The sequence below is a fragment of the Myxocyprinus asiaticus genome, chromosome 32, assembly GCF_019703515.2.
Source record: "Myxocyprinus asiaticus isolate MX2 ecotype Aquarium Trade chromosome 32, UBuf_Myxa_2, whole genome shotgun sequence".
NCBI lineage: Eukaryota > Metazoa > Chordata > Actinopteri > Cypriniformes > Catostomidae > Myxocyprinus > Myxocyprinus asiaticus.
Window position 1 is genome coordinate 3,745,346 of NC_059375.1, and position 23,010 is coordinate 3,768,355.

Sequence of the window (23,010 nt, forward strand, 5' to 3'; positions counted from 1 at the left end):
GTAGTTGCAAGTTAGGCTTAGCAACAAGCTTGTTACTAAATGAATTCCATGAGATAAGCTCCTTCGGGGAAGCATGGACTAGCTTAAGCAAAAACCATGTTGCCATGTTTTCACAATTTGAATACTACAGAAGGAAGTGACGGACATGTCTGCGATTGCAGTGGCTAGGCATGTAACCAAATTGTGGCATGACCCAAGTAGACTTAAATGAAATACTGTAATTGACACTTAAAGAGCAGATACTTATGCAGCTGTAAACTCAATTTGATTTATGGTGTAGCCCCAGATGAAGTTAGTGACTACCAGTTTAGCTTAGCTGTGGTGTAACGACCCGCCCCTCCCTTTCATCATCATTGCCCCACCTCTTAGGCCTGTCCTTCAGCCAGGCTCACGACAGGAATGGTGAGCCAATGACGAGGAGAGGTATGGACAGCGGATGATGAGGCACACCTGATGCGAGTGGAGCCTCATCAGCGCTGCTATAAAAACACAGAGTGCGCCTCTCCTCAGGGAGCCGGCTTCTGTCTCCTTGTGTGCACACACTGGCAACCTTTCATGTCCAGGAGCAGAACGGGGAGTGTACCGGGCGAATTAGATGTGCGCCGGGGGTGCAGTTCCGGCGCACATCTAATTTGGCCGGTACCCTACCCCACCCACATCCTGGAACATTACCTTGGACACTCACTTTCCTACACACCACCCCCTTTCACTGTGAGGATGCCAGATCCCCTTTTATTTTGAACACTATTCCCCATGGACACTTTTATTCCCCTTTTGGACTTTTTCTGTTTATTATTATTTAAAATAAACGCCTCTCTGAGGCTTGACACCACGCCCACTGAATCTGTCTTTTGCTCACTCCTTCACAGTGGTAGAGAATGTGGGCACTTCCATAAGAGGAGATGTAGCAGTTGGGCACTAAAAGTGACGTCACTCGCCCTCTCGTTCGCATGGAAAGCCTGAAGCGGAGAGTCCATGTCAATGGCCTCCCAACCGCCAAAAGAATTAGTGGCAATTAGTAAGCATATCCAGTAGCAGAGCGGGGAGGGTACCGGCTGAATTAGATGCGTATTGGACCCGGACTCTTGGCGCAAATTAGAGGGGACACCGAAGGATTGGAGCATGGATGCCAGGCTGCCCTTATCCTCACACTCGCCGCTGCTCCAGGGAAGACAGGCCACTAGGAAGCCGCCACCCTTTGAGCCATGGACCACTGAGGGGAGCGCGTTGTGGACGCCGGACCCCACCCACATACTGGACCATTCCCTTGGATACTCCCTTTCCAAAACAATGCCCCCTTTCACTGCGAGGATGCCAGATCCCCTTTTATCTTGAACACTATTCCCCATGGAAAATTGTATTCCCCTTTTGGACATTTTCTGTTTATTATTTTTTCAATAAATTCCCACTGTGTCTGTCTCTTGCTTACCCCGCCACATAGCACAAAATCTTGAATATTATAGTATTATACCCTACGTGTGACCCTTGAGTAAACTGAGACCTAATTGGGAATACATACAATCTGAGCAGGTTAGGTAAAGGCAGCTGTATGTGTAGGCAACAAGCATGAAGCTAAAGAGCACTGATAAGATGAATCTGATTGAGGAAGTATACACCTTTGCAGCAAGGAGCCATGCAGTTAAACTGGAGTTTGAATATAAATATTGGCATACTGTAGAAGAGCATTTAGATTAGAGCTATCCAATCTGCTCCTCAAAGGTCACCACCCTGCAGAATCTAGAATTTTAAGTCCAGAGTATCTCAGAGTCCAGAATTTCGAGAGTTCCTGATATTAGAGTTCTCAGAGTCCATTAAAGTGATCTTGAAGAACTTGATTAGCTTATTCAAATGTGTTGATTAGAGCCAAGTCAATGTCCACAGAGTTTCCAGGTAGAATTAAAACAGAGCCATCCAACAACCCGTATCCTAAGGGAGGATATCCAAACCTCAGCCAGATCCTTGAGCAACTAAATGTCCTTAAATCCAGTATGACATAACATTGTTGGTATGCAACAGAAGAATGTCGGCCAATAGCTTGAAGGCATTTTAACAGCAGATGCTGCTGTTGTAGCTGCTCCGATGCAACAGAGTGAGTAAGCATGAGGTTGTAAACTTGGTATCAGGACTGGTAAACAGCAGAGATGGGCAGCAACCAGGATCCAGACCACTGCCATCTCTCTTCCATGATGAGGGCATGCATACGTTCTAAAAATCATCAGGACCGATGATTTCAGGACCGAGAACTTTATTTGTTGACTTGAGTCGTGTGGATTATTATGATGTACCCTAAATATGCATTTTGGACCATCAAAAAATGGAGGACATTCACATTCACGCATTGTTTAGAGGAGAAGGCCTGAAATGAAATCCTAAAAGTCTTAAATTCTGTTTTGATGAAGAAAGAAACTCAGATACATCTTGGATGGCCTGAGGGTGAGTAAATTATCAGCAAATTTTCATTTTTGGTTGAACTATTCCTTTAAGGTCAATATTAGGTAAAAAATGGCAAAGAAAACAGTTTTCTCTAGAAACTCGTCAGTCAATCATTGTTTTGAGGAATGAAGGCTATACAATGCTTGAAACTGCCAAAACACTGAAGATTTCATACAAAGGTGTACACTACAGTCTTCAAAGACAAAGGACAACTGGTCCTAACAAGGACAGAAAGAGATGTGGAAGGCCAGATGTACAACTAAACAAGAGGATAAGTACATCAGAGTCTCTAGTTTGAGAAATAGACGCATCACATGTGCTCAGCTGACAGCTTCATTGAATTCTACCCGCTCAACGCCAGTTTCATGTACAACAGTAAAGAGGAGACTCAGTGGTTCAGGCTTTATTGGAAGAATTGCAAAGAAAAAGCCACTTTTGAAACAGAAAAACAAAAAGAAAAGGTTAGAGTGGGCAAAGAAACACAGACATTGGACAACAGATAATTGGAAAAGAGTGTTATGCATCTTAACCCCATTGAGCTTTTGTGGGATCAGCTAGACTGTAAAGTGTGTGAGAAGTGCCCGACAAGACAGCCACATCTATGGCAAGTGCTACAGGAAGTGTGGGGTGAAATGTCACTTGAGTATCTGGACAAACTGACAGCTAGAATGCCTAGCATCTGCAAAGCTGTCATTGCTGCACATGGAGAATTTTTTAATAAGAACTTTTTGAAGTAGTTTAAGTTCAAATTGTATTAGTCATTTTGTTATTAATGTCCTGACTATAAATTGTGATCAGTTGAATGCCACTTTGGTGAATAAAAGTACCAATTTCTTTCCATAAGAGCAAAATCTGTACATAATTCCAAACTTTTTGCCGCCAGTGTATATCCAGAATCAGACCTGTTATTCACTCCAGTCTCCATCCCGCCACTCCTATCCTACCTCCTCCACACCTTATCGAGGGGGCTCTGGCTTATACGGTCAGACGTCTTTTGGACGCCAGGCAGAGGGGAAGAGGGCTCCAGTGCCTGGTAGAGTGGGAGGGTTACGGACCTGAGGAGAGATGTTGGATGCCGGCTCGGGACGTTCTAGACCGCGCTCTCATCAGTAAGTCTCATTAGCATCATGGTAACCCCTTCGGTGTCTGTGAGTCTGTCTGGGCATTTCTGTGTGTGTCTCTCCCTATTGTGGTTCACAGGTGTCACGAGGCATGCAATCAGCATTTGCAAGGGAATGCTGTTCACGCTGTTCATGCTGCCTGTCAGCCTATCAGCGACACCTGTTCCTTGTTATGTTTTCCCCTATTTATACTCCTTCATGTGTGCTGTCGCCAGATTGTCATGTGTGTTTATGTTACTCACCTCATGCTCTCTTGCCTTGGCTGGTCTGTCTGTTTGTGTATTTATCGTCAGTTGCTGTTCACCAGTGTCCACCCAATCTGCTCCACCTGTGCCTTTACCAGCCACCACATCATCCGTTCGGTCCGTGGGGATGCCCCATTTTCTGGACCATCAGTCACCATCCACTGCTCTGCAATCTGTGCCAGCTCTTCCTCTGTGGTTGTGTGTCACTTCATTGTCTTCATCTGCCATTGTCACCAATAAACTTGTATTTTTCTGATTGTCTGACACAGTTAATGTAAAACTGGTGTTATAAGCAGCTTACCATACAGAAATAAGTTGACAGCCTAAGTGCAGCTTGCATCCATGCAATGTAAGGGCAGCTAAAGCAATGCATAAATTGAAGACTTAAGTAGGACCGCTCTGATAAGTGTCTGAATTGTATTGGTAGATGTCATGATCAGCTGAGCATCAGCTAATTGCAGTTTGACTAACATGACCTGCCTGAACTGACGCTACGCTTGATTTGACTTCATTCCACTCACCACAGTGCACAGTGAGTGAGATGAGTTATACATTTTCACAGGTTTATGAAATATTCACTTGTCCTATTCCATTTTAAATGATTCCCATATTACAATATATTTAATTTCATTTTATCAATTCCTCATGTCAGTTCATTCCCTTTTACTTCTTAACATTTTGTCCTTTTTGAGACCATCTCGTAGAATTCCATTCCATCCCATTTATTACATACACGCACAGACAAACATCTTTATAAAAGAGGGTCATGGCATAGGCGATATTAGCTGGGCTATATCACCTTCAAATCCTACACTAATCTTGACAAACTATATCCACAATATTCCTGAAACCCATGACAGCTTGCAGGCGATGTGGGTGGAACTTCCAGTTAAGTGTAAACAGTCATTGTTTTACAATGTAACAATGTACTAACGCACCACAGTGTCTCCCCTATATGCATTCTGCAGTGGCGCAGCACCTAAATTTCAATGGTTCATTTAATAATCTTGATGCAACATAATGCTTGCTAGCCCCAGTCAGCTGTGCACTTTCTACACTGTGAAAGAGACCCCACCACATACACACACAAATACATGCACGTACTCACAGTGACATCAACGCATAACACACAGGACTCAAACTCAATTCATTTCATGTGGCCCACGAGCTAATTTCTGTAATGTAGTATGGCAGGGGCCCCTAATTCATTGTACCGAAAAAAGGCGGTGGGTTACGGCCAATCTTGGACCTGCAAGTACTGAACCGGACTTTACACAGACTCCCATCCTAGATGCTGATGCAAAGACACACTCTAGCGAGCATCCGGCATCAAGATTGGTTCGCGGCGGTAGACCTGAAGGACGCGTACTTCCACGTCTCAATTCTACCTCGACACAGACCCTTCCTGCGGTTTGCATTCGAGGGTCGGGCGTATTCCTCCCTTTCGGTCTGTCCTTGTGCCCTCGCATCTTCACGAAGGTCGCAGAGGCAGCCCTTGCCCCGCTAAGGGAAGTGGGCATGCGCATCCTCAACTATCCCAACGGCTGGCTAATCCTAGCTCACTCTCAGGATGTGTTGTGTGCACACAGGGACCTGGTGCTCTCGCACCTCAGCCGACTAGGGCTTCGGGTCAACTGGGAAAAGAGCAAGCTCCTCCCTGTTCAGAGCATCTCTTTTCTCGGTTTGGAGTTGGACTCAGTCTCGTTGACAGCACGCCTCTCGAACGAGCATGCACAGTCGGTGCTGACCTGTTTGAAGGCGTTCAAACAGAGAACAGTGGTTCCACTGAAACTTTTTCAGAGGCTCCTGAGGCATATGGCAACCTCAGCAGTTGCCACTCCGCTCGGGTTGATGCATATGAGACCGCTTCAGCACTGGCTTCAGACTCGAGTCCTGAGATGGGCATGGCGCCATCACGCCGATCTGTCACCATCTCTTCAGCCCTTGGACCGACCTCATGTTTCTACGGGCAGGCGTTTCCCTAGAGCAGGTCTCCAGGCGCGTCATGGTCACGACAGATGCCTCCAGAACGGGCTGGGGCACTGTTTGCAACGGGCACGCAGCCGCTGGCTTATGGACGGGCCCGCGGCTGCATTGGCACATCAACTGCCTTGAGTTGCTGGCAATTCTGATCGGCCTGCGGAGGTTCCGGCCATTGATCCAGGGCAAGCACGTGTTAGTTCAGACAGACAACACAGCAACGGTAGCATATGTCAACCATCAAGGCGGTCTGCACTCCCGTTGTATGTCACAACTCGCCTGCTGTCTCTTCTTCTGGAGTCAGCAGCACCTCAAGTCGCTGCGAGGCACTCACATCCCGGGCGACCTCAACACTGCAGCGGACACGCTGTCATGGCAAGTTACCCTCAGAGGAGAGTGGAGACTCCACTCCCCAGGTGGTCAAGCTGATCTGGAGTCGATTTGGACAGGCACAGGTAGACCTGTTCACCTCCCAGGAATCCTCCCACTGCCCGCTCTGGTACACCCTGACCGAGGCATCTCTCGGTATAGATGCGCTGGCACACAGCTGGCCCCCTGGACTACACAAATATGCATTTCCTCCAGTGAGACCCTGTGCAAGGTCAGGGAGGATGAGGAGCAGGTCGTCCTGGTAGTACCCTACTGGCCCACCCAGATGTGGTTCTCGGACCTCACGTTCCTCGTGACAGCACCCAAGGCTCGGATGACCGAGGTGGAGCTGGGGGATTGGAGGACAGAGGCGGAGCCATAGGGAAGGAGGTCCCTGGTGGAGCCGCAGACTCAGATTGACAAAGTGTAGCTGTGGGATTGGAGAGCTCAGGCGGAGCCAGGTGACTGACTGACCAAGGTGGAGCTGGAGGGATGAGTGACCCCGGAGAAGCCAATTGGCCAAAGGACCTCGTTGGAGCCAAAGGGACATAGAGCCAATGTGAAACTGAGGGCTCGGAGAACCAAGGCGGAGTCCAGGGCTCGGAGGGTCTAGGCGACTTTGGAGGATCGGAAGTTCCCCTTGTCTGATCCTGAGGAAGTGTCCATAGGGTGGGTACAAGGGTGGGAACCATCTCCAGGTCCAATAGCTCAGTTGTGGCTATGACATGGCATGGAACAGACTCAGGCGTGGCTGTGACGTGGCATGGAACAGGCTCAGGCGTGGCTGTGACGTGGCATAGAGCAGGCTCAGGCGTGGCTGTGACATGGCATGGAGCAGGATCAGGCATGGCTGTGACATGGCATGGAGCAGGCTGAGGCGTGGCTGTGACATGTCATGGAGCAGGCTGAGGCGTGGCTGTGACATGGCATGGAGCAGGCTGAGGCGTGGCTGTGACATGGCATGGAGCAGGCTGAGGCGTTGCTGTGACATGGCATGGAGCAGGCTGAGGCGTTGCTGTGACATGGCATGGAGCAGGCTGAGGTGTTGCTGTGACATGGCATGGAGCAGGCTGAGGTGTTGCTGTGACATGGCATGGAGCAGGCTGAGGATCCGGGGCAAAAGATGGCGCTAGCTCAGTGGCCATGACGTGGAACTCTGGCTCGGCGGCCATGACATGGAACCCTGGCTCGGCGGCCATGACTTGGAACTCTGGCTCGGCGGCCATGATGTGGAACTCTGGCTCAGCATCTGCCTCCCCCACAGTGAACGTGGAAACAATAATCTGCAGGGCGAGGTTGATATATTGAGCCAGGCTGTGGATACTCTGACCGCCTGGCATCAGCAAAGAGATAGACTCAATCAGTCCAAAAGCAAAAATGTCTTTGAGGGCAACCTCATTAAAGTCCACCTGGCATGCCAGAGCACAAAAGTCCTCCACGTAATCGTCCAGGGGATGATTCCCCTGGTGAAGTTGAAGAAGCTGGATTGCTGGGTTCATAGTGTGGTCAGGTATTCTGTAACATTCTGTAATGTCTGTAATGATGTTGCTGGCACAGGCAATGACAAAGATGATGACGATGGAGTAAAGAACCCAAGTGCAAATTTATTCAAATCGTGATATCCATAAACCCTAACTACAAACATAAATAAAACATAAACATGAACTTGACATGACAAACTTGACTTAACATAAACTAGACTTGACATAGACTTAAACTCTCAACCAAATCTCACACCCCACACCTGCTCTGACCTTCACTTCACACAAACACCAACACCTCCTGCAACCACTCTCCTCCCCCCTCCTGCTACTCAACCTGCACTTAAGGTCTGTGAAGAGGATGTGTCTTTGAGCAGCCACATGAGGAGCAGAAAACACCAATGCAGCAAACACTGAACATTCCCCTAATGTTAGCATTTGTTTCCCATTTGGTAATTTATTTGTGAAGAGGATGTGTGCCGGGTCTTCCAGAAACAAAAGACAAGGAAAGCACAGGGCCCAGATGGTGTTACACCCACTTGTCTAAAATTCACACAGATCTTCAACAGATCACTGGAGCAGTGTGAAGTTCCCTGCCACATCAAATGCTCCACTATCATCCCTGTCCCAAAGAAATCCAAGATCAAAGGACTTAATGACTACAGACCCATCACTCTGACATCTGTGGTTATGAAGTCATTTGAGAGACTGGTGTTGGCCCACCTGAAGTACATCACTGGACCCTTTCTGGATCCCCTTCAATTTGCTTATAAAGCAAACAGATATGTGGATGATGCAGTCAGCATGGGATTGCATCATATCCTGCAACATCTGGACAAACCAGGGACATATGCAAGGATCCTTTTTGTAGATTTCAGTTCAGCTTTCAACACCATCATCCCAGCTCTCCAATGGAATATATTAACGCAGCTCTCTGTTCCCACGTCTATCTGTCAATGGATCACCAGCTTTCTGACGGACAGGCAGCAGCTATTAAGACTGGAGAAATTCACTTCCAACACATGTAGGATCAGCACTGGTGCCCCCCAGGGATGTGAGCTCCCCCACTACTCTTCTCCCTGTATACCAATGACTGTACTGCCAAGGACACCTCTGTCAAGCTCCTGAAGATTACAGATGACACTACTGTCATCAGCCTCATCCAAAATAACAAAAAGTCTGCATACAGAAGAGAGGTTGAACAGCTGGCTGTCTCGTGCAGTCAAAACAACCTGGAGCTGAAAGTTTTTGTCACCAAGAAAGATTCCTTGTATTTGTAAGCATACTTGGCAATAAAGCTCATTCTGATTCTGATTCTGATTCTGATTAATGTCCGGTGCTGAGGTTTATGAGGAAACGCAAAAATCAAGGTTCAGTTTTCAGTATGGTACAATATTAGGTAAAAAATACATCTTTTAAAAATCTTACACATTAATGGATGAATTATGTACTTCTTACATATTAATTTAATCCACTTGTTCAGGGTGTTTCCTTGCCTTAATTCAGCCAAGGTAGCTGAGATAGGCTCCAGAAACCCTGAGACAATCCATAGGAATACGTTAACGGAACGTTAGGTAAATGTTCTGCAAACCTAAAATGAACATTCTATTTCCATAAAGACAACTTTCCTGGCTAACCCAAAACAAACCTTAAAAATGTATGTTCAGGGAACATTCCGAGAACCAAAAACTATTGTTAGCTAGGAACGTGCCGGAACTGCTCAAGCTACCGCATCTTCAATTAATTATTATTTTAGCATGGACGGTACAGACGAAACCTTAACTGCAGAAAAAACTCTCCAACCCTGCAGTAAAGATGCAAAAGCCTATTTCAGATATAATTTTGAAAAATTATGTCCTCACTCCCGAAGTACTTTTGGCACTAAAATTTGTGATTGTGATATTTGTGCCATTTTTAGAAAGAAAGGCTAAATGTTTGGGCATGGAAATTAGCTTTCAAGTCATGGAAAAGTAGTGGAAATTCATTGGTTGAAAAGAGTGTTAATAGCAAATTTTTAAAGTGCTGAAATTTGACACTATATATACTTATTTTCCTGTCAAAATGCATTTATTTCTATCTTAAAAATAAAACAATAAAATGCTTTATTAACATTTTCCAAACAAAGCCTTCTACAGTATATTGATAGAAATGCACTAAAATAGCACCAATTCAAGCAACATTAAACATTTCCCAGAGTCTAACTGGGAGGTTGACTAATTGAAAGAACTAGACCCTACATAGGCTGCATATTCATTGCAATGGGCATAAATCTCTTAAACTCAAATCCTCCACAATCTGTTGGTAGACTGTGGCTTTCCGCTTTCCCATGGTAATCGTGAAGCCACGTTCATGATTCGTGTCAGATTTGGTGAAGTGTTAAAGAGGAAGAGTGGTCCAAAGGTGATGGGTAGGAGAGAGAAGGAAATACTCCAGCTGGAAAAAGAGCGAAGGCAACTTTGCAAGGCATGGAGGAGGGCAGAGGTATGTGAGAAGGAGGGCTTGAAGGTATCATGGGATGGCATAAGGGCTAGGCTAGCAGTATTGAGGAAGGCAGAGAGAATTCGACAGCGGAGGAGGATGGAGCATGAGAGGGTGAAGTTCATCAAGGACTCTTTTAAGTTTGCCATAACCAGCTTTCTACTTCTCTTCCAGCAGATTTCTGGCAATGGAAGAACTAGAAGACCTCATGAAATCCCAACTTGGTGATCCTCATATACACAGCCCGCTCAGCTCCCCCGAATATGTCCCACGGCCAGTGAAGCCAGTAGTGGAATTTTATGTAGTTTCACCCAAGTTGAGTGAGATCAGGCAGGTGGTAGAAAGAGCCAGGGCAACTTCATCTCCAGGTCCGAATGGGATACCATATAGGCTGTACAACAAGTGCCCCACAGTTCTCCAACTGTTATGGAGACTTCTGAGAATTTCCTGGAAGAAACGGTGCATACCCTTGGAGTGGGAAAGAGCAGTGGCCATCTTTATACCCAAGGTACAGGAATCCACCAACATTAGTCAGTTTAGAAGTATACATAGACCTAAGTGTTTATAGTGTTTAGAGCTAAGGGAATTGACAGACCAGGCTGTGAGGGCTGCTCAAGCCCAGGTTCAAAGAGGTCGCGTGTGGAAGTAATGGTAGTTACATAAGTATCTAGGTTGGAATAGAAACAGTATGTGATTGCAGCAGTCAGCCAGCAGCAGCAAGGGCACTGGACAGTATGGGAGGGAACATCTAACAGAGCTTTTGAGCCACCCAACATATTTTGGATATCTCCCTAATCAAACATACCTGATTCAATTCATTAGCTCGTTAGTGGAGACTCCATGACCTGAATTGAGTGTGTCAGAAAAGGGAGATATACAAAATGTGCAGTGTTGGGGAGGTCCCAGGAACAGAGTTAAGAACCACTGTTCTAATAAGATCCACATATGACACCCTTCCAGGCCCTGTAAATTTGTCTCTGTGGTATGGCAAAGAGGATAGTTGTTCCTGCTGTGAGGCAACAAGATAAAATCTTCAGCATATGTTAGCTGGGTGCAAAACTGCTTTGGCACAAGGACGGTACAGGTGGCAACATGATCAGGTCCTGTCCAAGCTGGTGAAGAACTAAAGGCAAACAAAGGCCACCATGCTGCTCAAAGACAGTTCATTTATTTTGTTAAAAAAGGGAGGTGCATGGAGGGAAGCCAAAATAATCCTGATGCATGGAAGTGATTGGAAAATGGAGTTCGACCTTGGCCATCAGCTGAAATTTCTATCTGAGGTCACCATTACCCTCTTAAGGCTGGACGTAGTGTTGTGGTCGGCATCAGTTAGAAAAGTCATAATGATTGAGCTCACTGTCTCATTGGAGCAGGGATTCCGCAGCCTATGAGAGAAATTAGCTAAAATATTCTGATCTGGCTGACGAGTGCAGAGAAAATGGATGGAGGTCGGGTGTCGTAGATGTATGGGAACATAAGTGCATCGCCTACCGAAAGACATTGGTATTGGTGGATCAGCATTGAAGAATTCTCTGAAGGAAATGGCAGAGGAAGCTGAGAAAGGGAACTTCTGGCTATGGTTAAGAAGGAAAAACAAAAAGTGGGGTGTGCAGATGTGAAAACTCATGGGGCGGGGGGGACATTGAACCTTGGCTGCATTATGATCTGTAAAGGCAGAATGTCTTGATGGGAAGGCAAGAATGAGAGGCACAAAGGATCCAGTTTCCAGCTGTGGGGGGTGGCAGGGAGATGTCCCTGACCACTGCCCCACTACAAGGAGATGTTCTGGGAACAGAGGAACTCTTGGAGTAGAAAACAGAAGAATCAGAGTAAACATTTTGCAATTTTAAACTTTCTATAGTAAAAATGTATTTTGCAAACGTGCGTGTGTGTGTGTGTGGGGGGGGGGGGGTGGTAGGTTTAAGTGGTTTACAAGGACTTTTTTTTAGATTATACTGGTAATTACAAGGGTATTATGTTATAAATGTGGTTTATGAGGGCATTTCTAGTGTCCCCATGATTCAAATCGCTTAAAAAACATACTAAATAATGTTTTATTTAAAATGTAAAAATGCAGAAAGTTTTTTGTGAGGGTTAGGTTTAGGGGTAGTGTTAGGGTTAGGGGATAGAATATATAGTTCATACAGTATAAAAATCATTATATCTATGGAGAGTCCTCATAATGATAGCTGCACCAACATATGTGTATGTGTGTGTGTGTGTGTGTGTGTGTGTGTGTGTGTATCAGATTGCTGTCATCAGCTGGAAAACAACAGATGGCTTGTAATGCCAACAATGACCAAAAGATGGCTGTAGAGCTCCACTTATTGATGCCCTTGTTCTGTGTGTGTTTACATGTGTGTTTACGTGTGTGTGTGTGTGTGTGTGTGTGTTCTGCATTGTGAGTGTTATCGTCTCAACCTTTAATTTCTGAGTGTGTATGTTTAGCATTATGGCTGATTTATTGGTTTTATTCGACAAATGTAAAAAAAGCATTTGTCACCAGTTCATTCTTGTTTTTGTGTAAGTGTGTGTGTGTGTGTGTGTGTGTGTGTGTGTGTGTGAGTGGGTATGTATGTTTTGCTCTGAGGATGTTTTAGAGTCTTACCCTGTAATGTCTGTTTTTTTCTGCATTGTGGCTGATTTATTTATTGTTTTTGACAGATAGTAAAAAACTGCTGTTTTTGGTCTTTCCCATTAATCTTCAATGGTTGGTCAGTTTTGACCACGAATGCCAAAGGTGTCACTTTTTCTTTTTTTTTTTTCTTCTTTTTTTTTACCACCACTTAGACTTATTGAATCAAGCCCAATTTTCTTTGTATGTTCAGATGGCAAATGGAGGAAAAGTCACCAAGTCTTGTACTGCTCAGATAAAGGAAACCATTTTTATTACATTTTAAAAATGTATTTAGGTAAAAAATGACCGAATACCACAGGAGGGTTAAAACACTTTGTCTAATTTGAATGAAAATTGGAAGGGGTCTTCGGCACCATGTCCTGAGCCTAAGCAGTTTGGCGACAGAGACACATATTGGTCAAAATGCTTTGTCAATTTGAACAAAACTTTTTTTTTTTTTCACCCAATATGGAATGCCCAATTCCCAGTGCACATTTAAGTCCTCATGGTCATGTAGTGATTCGCCTCAATCCAGGTGGCGGAGGATGAATCTCAGTTGCCTCCGCGTCTGAGACCATCAACCCGCACATCTTATCACGTGGCTTGTTGAGCGCGTTGCCACGGAGATATAGCGCGTGTTGAGGCTTCACGCCATCCACCGTGGCATCCACGCTCAACTCACCACGCGCCCCACCGAGAACGAACCACATTATAGCAACCACGAGGAGGTTACCCCATGTGATTCTACCCTCCCTAGCAACCTCCCTCACTCAGCACGCCCTCGGATTTGAACTAGCAAACTCCAGGGGTGGTAGCCAGCGTATTTTACCACTGAGCTACCCAGGCCCCAACAAAACATTTAATGTATCATTGCTTCCTTATTTTAAGTCTTCTGAAATTGGCAGGGATACATTTCTAAATGTTTATTATTATTATTATTATTATTATTATTATTTAAAATCTGCTGCTCTCAGCTTGGAATGTATTTTTGGCTGTGTCAACTGAATGGCTCAGTGGTTAATGCATTGGAAAACAGGTCAAAAAGGTTGTAAGTTTGAGTCCAGGAAAGAGCAGTTTTAAAATTTGTACTTCTGTTGATCACTGAGTCTTCATACTGTGCTTACTACAATGCAGACTGTACTTTATTATTCTGTAATTTTTTCCAACATCAGCCATATAACCTCTCCGACATTTTGAATTTTATGAAAAAGTAATGTATATTTTAATTCTTTGTCCGATTTGAATGAAAATTTTAAGGGGTATTCGACATCATGCCCTGAAGGTACCTAAGCAGTTTGGAGACAGTGCCACAGAGTGGCGAAATGTCCTTTAAATTTAGTAAATATTTCATCATCTTATAGTTTTAGTCAGTTTTAGTCTGACGAAAATGACAATTTTAGTCAACGAAAATAAAATCTTATAGTTGAAAAAGATGTCAAACTGTAACAGACCAAACTTTAATCAAATATTCAAACATTTAGGGAAAAAAAATTATAAACATTTTCTAATTTAAAAATGTATCAAACATATAACTATACTTATCCTACTGTCCTTGTTGTGAAAAAAACTGAGCTCCTAAAATAATACTGAATAGACTGAAGTATTAGCTACTTTTTAGAAGTTAGCCTACTGTACTCTGAATTCTTTATGCTTTAAAGACTTATTAATTTTCCGTGAAAGGATATTACATTGCGTGTAGTGTGTTTCTTACACAATTACGTTGCGTAATTATTGTATTCACAACGCAAGATTAACACTGAATGCAGACTATACTTTAATGCATAATAACCCTTTAACATTACACAGAATTTTGTAAACAGATAATTCAAATAAAGGTAAACTCTCTGGCTGATGACTCATCGCCAGGATTCAGTCCTGCTTACCCTGTGTGCTAATGCAGCTCTGCAGATACTTAATACAGTAGAGTACATGCTAGTGATGGGTCGTTCATGAATGATTCGTTCATTTTGAAGGAATCTTTTATGTGACTCAGAAGAACGAGTAGTCTCAGTGAGTGATTCGTTCATTTTGTGTTGGCCGCGCATGCGCATTGCGCAACCTCCGTTCGTTTGTTACGTGAAAACCGCATAGGCGCTGTACAGGAAACAGAAATTATTAGTTCACCTCTGGAGTCTTCTTGTCCGATTCGTTCGTTCTTTTGTCACGTGACAGCCGTATACGCTATGCACATATGGCTGTCACGTGACAATAGAACAAACAACTCGTACAAGATTCCAGTGGTGAACTAATCATTTCTGTTTCTCATTATTTATCCTTGACTGCATTATAATTTTTTTCCTTGCTGGGACTATAATCAAAGCTTGCCTAAGTAGACGTGTTGAGGGTATTCAACTACCGAAAAAGTAACGTTTTAATATAAATTCGCACAAATAAACAAGATAAAATAATGACTTAAAAAATAGTTCATTTTACTAAGCATAACTTTAACAGCCATGTCAGATAACTTATCTAACAAAACCTAAGGAAACTCTTCCCATCATTAGTACGTATACTACTACCACCACTAGGATCACTACTAGCTCATGAGATCACAAATCTCACCCATGGTAACTAAAAATAAACCTTTGTCATAACATAAAACAACATTATTAAGATTAAACGAAACTTGAAACATAACTATTAAATGTTAAATAATAACACCCTCCAAACAGTCCCCAAAACCTCCACAGACCTACCTAATTAATTATGCAAACACAACAGCCAATAGCAAGTCCCCAAGCAAAAACCACAACAGAAGTTACAATAGTGGTTCGGTTTCACTTTCCTGACAGAATTTATAACTTGTATTGTTTGTTGCTGATTTGCAAATAAAAAAATTAGCGAAATAATTCCACTCTCAGAGTGACAAAAAAATAAAAAATAAAAAAATAAATGCATTATTCAGTTGCATGGTTTGTAAGAATTTGTTTTTTATAAATAATTTGATAATAAATTATAAATATGATTATAAGTTCAATAATATTTACAAATGTATATTTGTATATAAATGTATATTTCAGTTAGCAAGTTATGATTTGCTAATACTACATGAAAGCAGAAAAGCCTCATGATAGACTGAACAACCTGGTACCCCTCTCATTACAGAGATCTTATGGTGACTTTGCCAACACAAGAAATTGTAAATTATAAATTTATGTACAATTATTTGAATGCATTTATATATATATATATATATATATATATATATATATATATATATATATATATATATATATATATAACAGATAGCTATTTCACCTTAGCTTTCTCTTCCTCTATTTCGTGAGGTTCTTCAACAACACAACATTATAAAACAATATTTGATTAGAAGTTTGATCTTCAAGTCAACATTCTTATAAAAAAAAGTTCTTGAATATGTAGAATATTAGAATCAACATTATGTTCTAAGAGTGCCACCTTGTGGTGGAATAATGCAAGAACACCACATATTGTGTCAGCGCATTTGTGTTTGAATAATGAGTTGAAGGAGTTGAATAATATATATATATATATATATATATATATATATATATATATATATATATATATATATATTTATGTAATGTCAATGATTGAATATATATATATAAACCTAGTGGTAATACATAAACCATAGCAAGATCTGCCCCAAGATCTGAAAAGTTTAGTTCCTGTTCCCTTGTCATGTGATTTCTGTTTTCCCTCCATGTTCATGTGTCATGTTTTCATTGGTTTATTGTATAATTAGCTTGTTATGAGTTCTGTTTGTTCATTGGTTTATGTTCTCCCATGTCTTGTATTTAAGCCCTCATGTTTTCATTGTCTAGTGGTCAAGTATTGGATGTGATCGTAGATCTTCAAGTCAAGTCAAGTCAAGTCAAGTCAAGTCAAGTCAAGTCAAGTCAAGTCAAGTCAAGTCAAGTCAAGTCTATGTTTATGTTTATGTTTAGTTCACGTGTAGTCAGGGTAATTGGTTCTCACTTTGTAAATAAACTGCACTTGGGTTCTTCATCTTCACGTCATCCTCGTCATTGTCATCATTGTCAGCAGCCAACATCTTTACAGAATACTTGACCCAACCATGAACCCAGCAGTTCGGCTTCTGCGCCTACGTCAGGGGAATCGTCCCCTGGAGGACTATGTGGAGGACTTTTGCGATCTGGCTTTCCAGGTGGACTTTAATGAGGTTGCCCTCAAAGACTGTTTTAGATTTGGACTGAATGAGTCCATTTCTTTTTGATGCCTGGCGGTCGCAGTTCCCTCAGCCTGGCTCAATATATCGACCTTGCCCTACGGTTCATTGGTTCCCAGTTCACTGTGGGGGAGGCGGATGCCGAGCCAGAGTGCCACGCCATGGCCGCCGCCGAGCCAGAGTGCCACGCCATGGCCGCCGCCGAGCCAGAGTTTCTAGTCATGGTCGCTGAGCTAGCACCATATTTTGCTCCATGCCACGTCACAGCAACGCCTCAGCCTGCTCCATGCCACGTCACAGCGACGCCTCAGCCTGCTCCATGCCACGTCACAGCCGCACCTGAGCAGTGGGACCTGGAGATGGTTCCCACCCTTATACCCACCCTTAGTTCTCCTGAGCAGGCAAGGGGAACTTTCGGCCCTCCGACCCCGCCTGGACCCTCCAAGCCCTGGACTTCGCCTTGGCCTGTCGGTCCCTTGACATTGCCTCAGCTCGGCGTTCCCTCGGCTCCACTACGGTCCTTCAGCCTGTCGGCTGTGCCGGGGTCCCTCGTCCCTCCGGCTCCTCCTTGGTCTGTCGGTCACCTGGCTCCGCTTTGGCTCTCCGATCCTCTGGCTGTGCCTCGTCCCTCCGATCTGTCAGCTTCACTGGGGACCTCCTTCCCTACGGCTCCACCTTGGTCCTCAGTCCCACCGGCTCCACCTCAGTCTTCCGATCCCTCAGCTCCGCCTTGCTCCTCCGAGCCTCCAGCACCGCCTTGGTCCTCCCTCCCATCGGCTCCACCCTGGCCCTTCGAGTCTTCGGCTACTCTCCGGGCACCACGTTCCATGGCTCCGCCCCTCGAGCCTCTCACGGCTCCACCTTCCATGGCTCCGCCCCTCGAGCCTCTCATGGCTTCACCCCCCACGGACTTTGCCCTGGTCCCATGCCCCTCGCCCTTTCTCGCCACGCCACGCCCCACGCCTCAAGACACCCCCCCCCCAGCTCCCTACAGAACTTTGAATTTATGTCATGTTTTACGTGTTTGTTTATGTGTTGGGGTGTCAGGAGCCACCCCTTAGTGGGGGGGATATGTCAGGTGTATTTTGTTGATTCATGTCTTTTATTTTGAAAAGTTTAGTTTCTGTTTTCCCTCCATGTTCATGTGTCATGTTTTCATTGGTTTATTGTTTAATTAGCTTGTTATGAGTTCTGTTTGTTCATTGGCTTATGTTCTCCCATGTCTTGCATTTAAGCCCTCATGTTTTCATTGTCTAGTGGTCAAGTATTGGATGTGATCATAGATGTTTAAGTCAAGCCACGTTTATGTCAAGCCATGTTTAAATCAAGTCAAGTCAAGTTCATGTTTATGTTTAGTTTAGTTCACGTGTAGTCAGGGTTATTGGTTCTCACTTTGTAAATAAACTGCACTTGGGTTCTTCATCTTCACGTCATCCTCGTCATTGTCATCATTGTCAGCAGCCAACATCGTTACAAATAGTTATAAACAAAAAAATAAGCAAGAGTTTTATTGTATTTAAGAGTTTGGTTAAGAATAAACCTTCTGTACCCTTTTACCTAGAAATATTCAGACCCTAAAAGTGTGTACATATGAGCTGTGAGCCATCAATGTTTTGTTCCAGAAGATAAAGAAGACATTCAGCCTAGTCTCGATGACATTCAGCCTTAATAAGATACAGTCTCTTTTTTCTCTTACAATGCAGTTTTTTTCTTTTTCCTTCTTTGTATGTCTCAATCTGTCCTATAGTCTTTATCTAAATCGATTAGATCTAGGTGATTGGATGTTGGTCAGTCACCCTCTGGTACCAGAAAATTCTTGTTGGATTTACGATTACCTTTGACCCTTATTAGCTGACCCACTGAGACTTCGTGGCTCCAGCTAATCAATGTTATGTATCTAAATAATATCTTCTGTGTAGATTAACTGTTCACCATGTTTGGATAATTTCCATAAATGTCTGTATGTTTAACCTATCAGAAGCCTGTAAACTTGTAAAGAGATGATGTCAATTCATTTGCATATGCCTATGATTACTGTATAGTTTCGGGTTAAATCCTCAACTCATTTTCTGTTTATGCCTTCGGAAATGTGGAGAACTTTGTCTTTGTCTAAAACTTCAACTTTGACTCCTGGTCTTCATTGTTCTTACTGGTCTCTTTACTGGGTATAACCTTACAGTTGTTTTAGCCAAAAAATTTGTTTCGCTTGACTATTTAGACAGCTATTGCCTGCACACATTGTCTGAAAAATATTCAAAGAAATCTTACAATGTTTAAAAAGCAAGAATCAAACCAAATGACACGCTAGATAACAGTTACCAGCTACACACCAAACACCAGTCAACCGCACATCTGCTAGTCAACCGGAAAGTCTGCCCATCTGTCCAAATACAATGGACTCGCTGAAAATATTGTGGATATCATTTGAAAGCTCTAAGTCTCTAGTTTCAATATATGACAACTGTTTTAGATATACAGCATAAGGAAACTGATCTCAGATCATATGGCCTGAGAGCTTTCTGTTGTGCCCTGGTTTTGGATGCACTGTTTGGTGATTAGCAGAAATCTCTTTCATTCCGCAATTCATCTCGATATGAATCCACAAAAGTTTTATGCAACTCTACATATATTTTTACATTATAACTAAATACAGATATGAGGAGAATCATGCAAAATTTTAAATCCAGCATCCATCAAAAGCCCTCTGTGTTTATACCTTGTGTATAATTTAGTAAATAATAGTACAAATTATCTCTATGTGTGTTGTTGTGTATATGCTAATTCCTAAAGCAACTATAAATTTTAGATTACAGATCAGCGCTATGCCATAACTCATACATGCAAAGTCAGTGGGCATGGCCAGGAAGATTCGGTATTTTCGTGCAAGCATGCACTAAGTCTAGGTGCAAGTGGGTTTGGCAAAATTGCGTGCAAAACGCCAATGGACTGGGCAAGGAGCAATTTAATTTCTGAGGTTCTTCTCCGGCACTGTCTGCATCCTATTATGATGTCCATTCCCTGTCAAGCACCAGCGATTTAAACAAAGACAGCACATTCATAAGAAGTTGGTAGTGTAAATGGATTGTATGCAATGAATTAGAAGAATAGAAATATGGACTTACGTTCTTTTGTTGAATGTCAGGCATATTTCTATGACATTGAAATGCTACTTACATAGAAAATGTGGTTCTCGTCAGGATTTGGATTTACGCTACATAAAATTTTAGAGAATGTAAGTATTATTAATCATTTTCATCTACGGACACACAAATCATGGCTAGAATTACTGGTCGACTTTGAAAAATGTAATTCATTTATTGAAACATGAAAACATGTAACCAAAAATATTTCTAAATTCTAAATTCAAATTACACTTCAAACGTCACAGAAATATAATCAAAATTACAAAATGGTCAAAAGAATCATACCAAATTTAAACATTTTAATCTCTCCAACTTCTTCCACCGGCCTGTTTTGCAGACCTCCGTGAAGTTGGCACCCCATAGAATGGGCAGCAACATCTCCTCATCACTGACCCTCAACACTGGAGCCCCGCAGGGCTGTGTTCTCAGCCCACTCCTGTATTCCCTGTACGCACATCTCTTAACAACACACTGGCAACTTACTATCAACCGACAGCCTGAATGTCAATACAGTACAATACAACCTACTGTACATTTTATATATACTATATATACCATTTATATTGTATAATGTGTATTCTATATTGTGTGTATTGTATATTGTACAGTGTATGTTATTATTTGTATATTGTGTTGTGTGTAAATATGTGTATATTAGATTTTTAATTGTGTTGTGTTAATCTGATGTTATTGTAAATTGGTATATGTCTCATCACTGTCACGACTGCTATGTTGCTCGGAACTGCACCCAAGAATTTCACACACTATTGCACTTGTGTATATGGTTGTGTGACAATAATAGTGATTTGATTTGATATAATTAAATAATCTCCAAAACTATCCCATTCATTTGTGCTGCGTTTGTGCTGATTTGTGCCGCTAAAACGAGCATTTGTGCTGGTTCGGTGTTTGAGATATTAGACATAATTTTTTAGGCTGTGTGACATCACTCTCCACCCAATGTGGTCCAAATCACTCCAAACCAGTGCTGTTCATTTGTGCTTGATTTGTGCTGGTTTGTGCCATCAAAAGCAACACTCTAACTATTTTTCTTCCTTAAATATAACAAGAAACCTTTCGGGAACAGTGACGTCACTCTCCACCCCATGTGGTCCAAATCACTCCAAACCAGTGCCAATCATTTGTGCTTAAACCTCATTAACATCATGGAAACAATGCAGCAGTTGTTGAGAACCTGCTATACTGGACAAAGAGGTACAACATCTGATGTGGTGGTGGCATAGTGGGCTAAAGCACAGAACTGGTAAGCAGAAGGTTGCCGGTTAGATCCCCACAGCCACCACCATTGTGTCCTTGAGCAAGGCATTTAACTCCAGGTTGCTCCAGGGGGATTGTCCCTGTAATAAGTGCACTGTAAGTCACTTTGGATAAAAGTGTCTGCCAAATGCATAAATGTAAATGTAAACATCTATTAAACCAAAACATATCACCGGAGAATTAAATTATTGGATTTTTTTTTAAATATAAAAACAATCAGTCATACATACCGTTTATAGACAACTCAAAATGGGAACCAGGTTTGAACCTAGAGTTGGAAAATATTCAAACACTCATTAGGGAAGACCTAATGACAACAACAATTGTATTATATCAGAAAAAGGAACAAGTACACTTTACTATATGACCATTTTAAAATACACCCTATTGGGGAATGGTCAAAACAACAGAGACAAAAAGCCTAAAGGAGATGGATCAGAACATTGAATACCTGTGATCCTTTGGGACTGAATGAGAAATATTAGGTGTGGTGATAAACAGAGACAACTGAAAGGTGATCATCCCTTTCCTCTCACCCGTTCCTAAATTTAAAGGAATATATACATAGTGATGGGTCGTTCATGAATGATTCTTTCATTTTGAACGAATCTCTTATGTGACTCAGAAGAACAAGTAGTCTCAGAGAGTGATTCGTTCATTTTGTGTTGGCCGCGCATGTGCATTGCGCAGCCTCCGTTCGTTTGTTATGTGAAAACCGCATAGGCGTTGTACAGGAAACAGAAACGATTAGTTCACCTTTCAATTCTAGGAGGTGAACTAATCATTTCTGTTTCCTGTGTGTGTGCATAGCGTATACGACTGTCAAGTGACAAAAGATCGAAGGACTCGGACAAAATTCTAAGGTGAACTAATCTTTCTGTTTCTCATAATTTGTCCTTGGCTGCACTATAATGTTTTCCTTATTGGGACTATAATCAAAGTTTGCGTACGTAGACGTGTTGTGGGGGGGATCTGGCTATAGAAAATGTAACATTTTAATTTAATTCTGCTCAAATTAACGAAATGACTTGAATAAAGATTTGTTCATTTTGCTGAACGAGACTCAAAGATCCAAGTCAGTAAAATGATCCGATCTTCCCATCACTAACATGCAATTGTGAGTTTCTTTTGTTAACCTGTTGATACAATTAGGATTATTTATGATATAATACATAGACTTATATTATGAAAAAAACTATACTTTCATGTGTTCAATCAATAGGAAAATGTAAGGTAGGGTGGGATGAGTTAACCTGAGGAGAGAGAGGAAATAAGATAATGAGATCAGGAGCCTTTTTTCAGTTTATTAAAATATTTATAACCCCTGACCTGAACCTTAAAACTAACCCTAACATCACTGTATTAAATGCATTTAGAAGGGGAATCAGGAGAAATACTCTTAAATAAAGCCCTGACTCTAACCCTAACTTTTCTGACCCTAATTTTGTATGACAAGTATTGGTTGTTTTACAAAGAAATATTTTAAAGACTTTTATTTGTGAGAGGGGGAGGGCTTAGAGTGTCTGTGCACATGTCTTCTTAATACAGTTAAGTAATGAGTTGAGTCTACCCCTAACCTAACCCTGTAAAACAAACAAGACGATTCCTTCATTTCTATTCTCTTAATCCTTTATATGAATTTATTCCCACCTACTTGGCATGTTTTCACTCCCTCACTCAGTCCCACTCCAGAA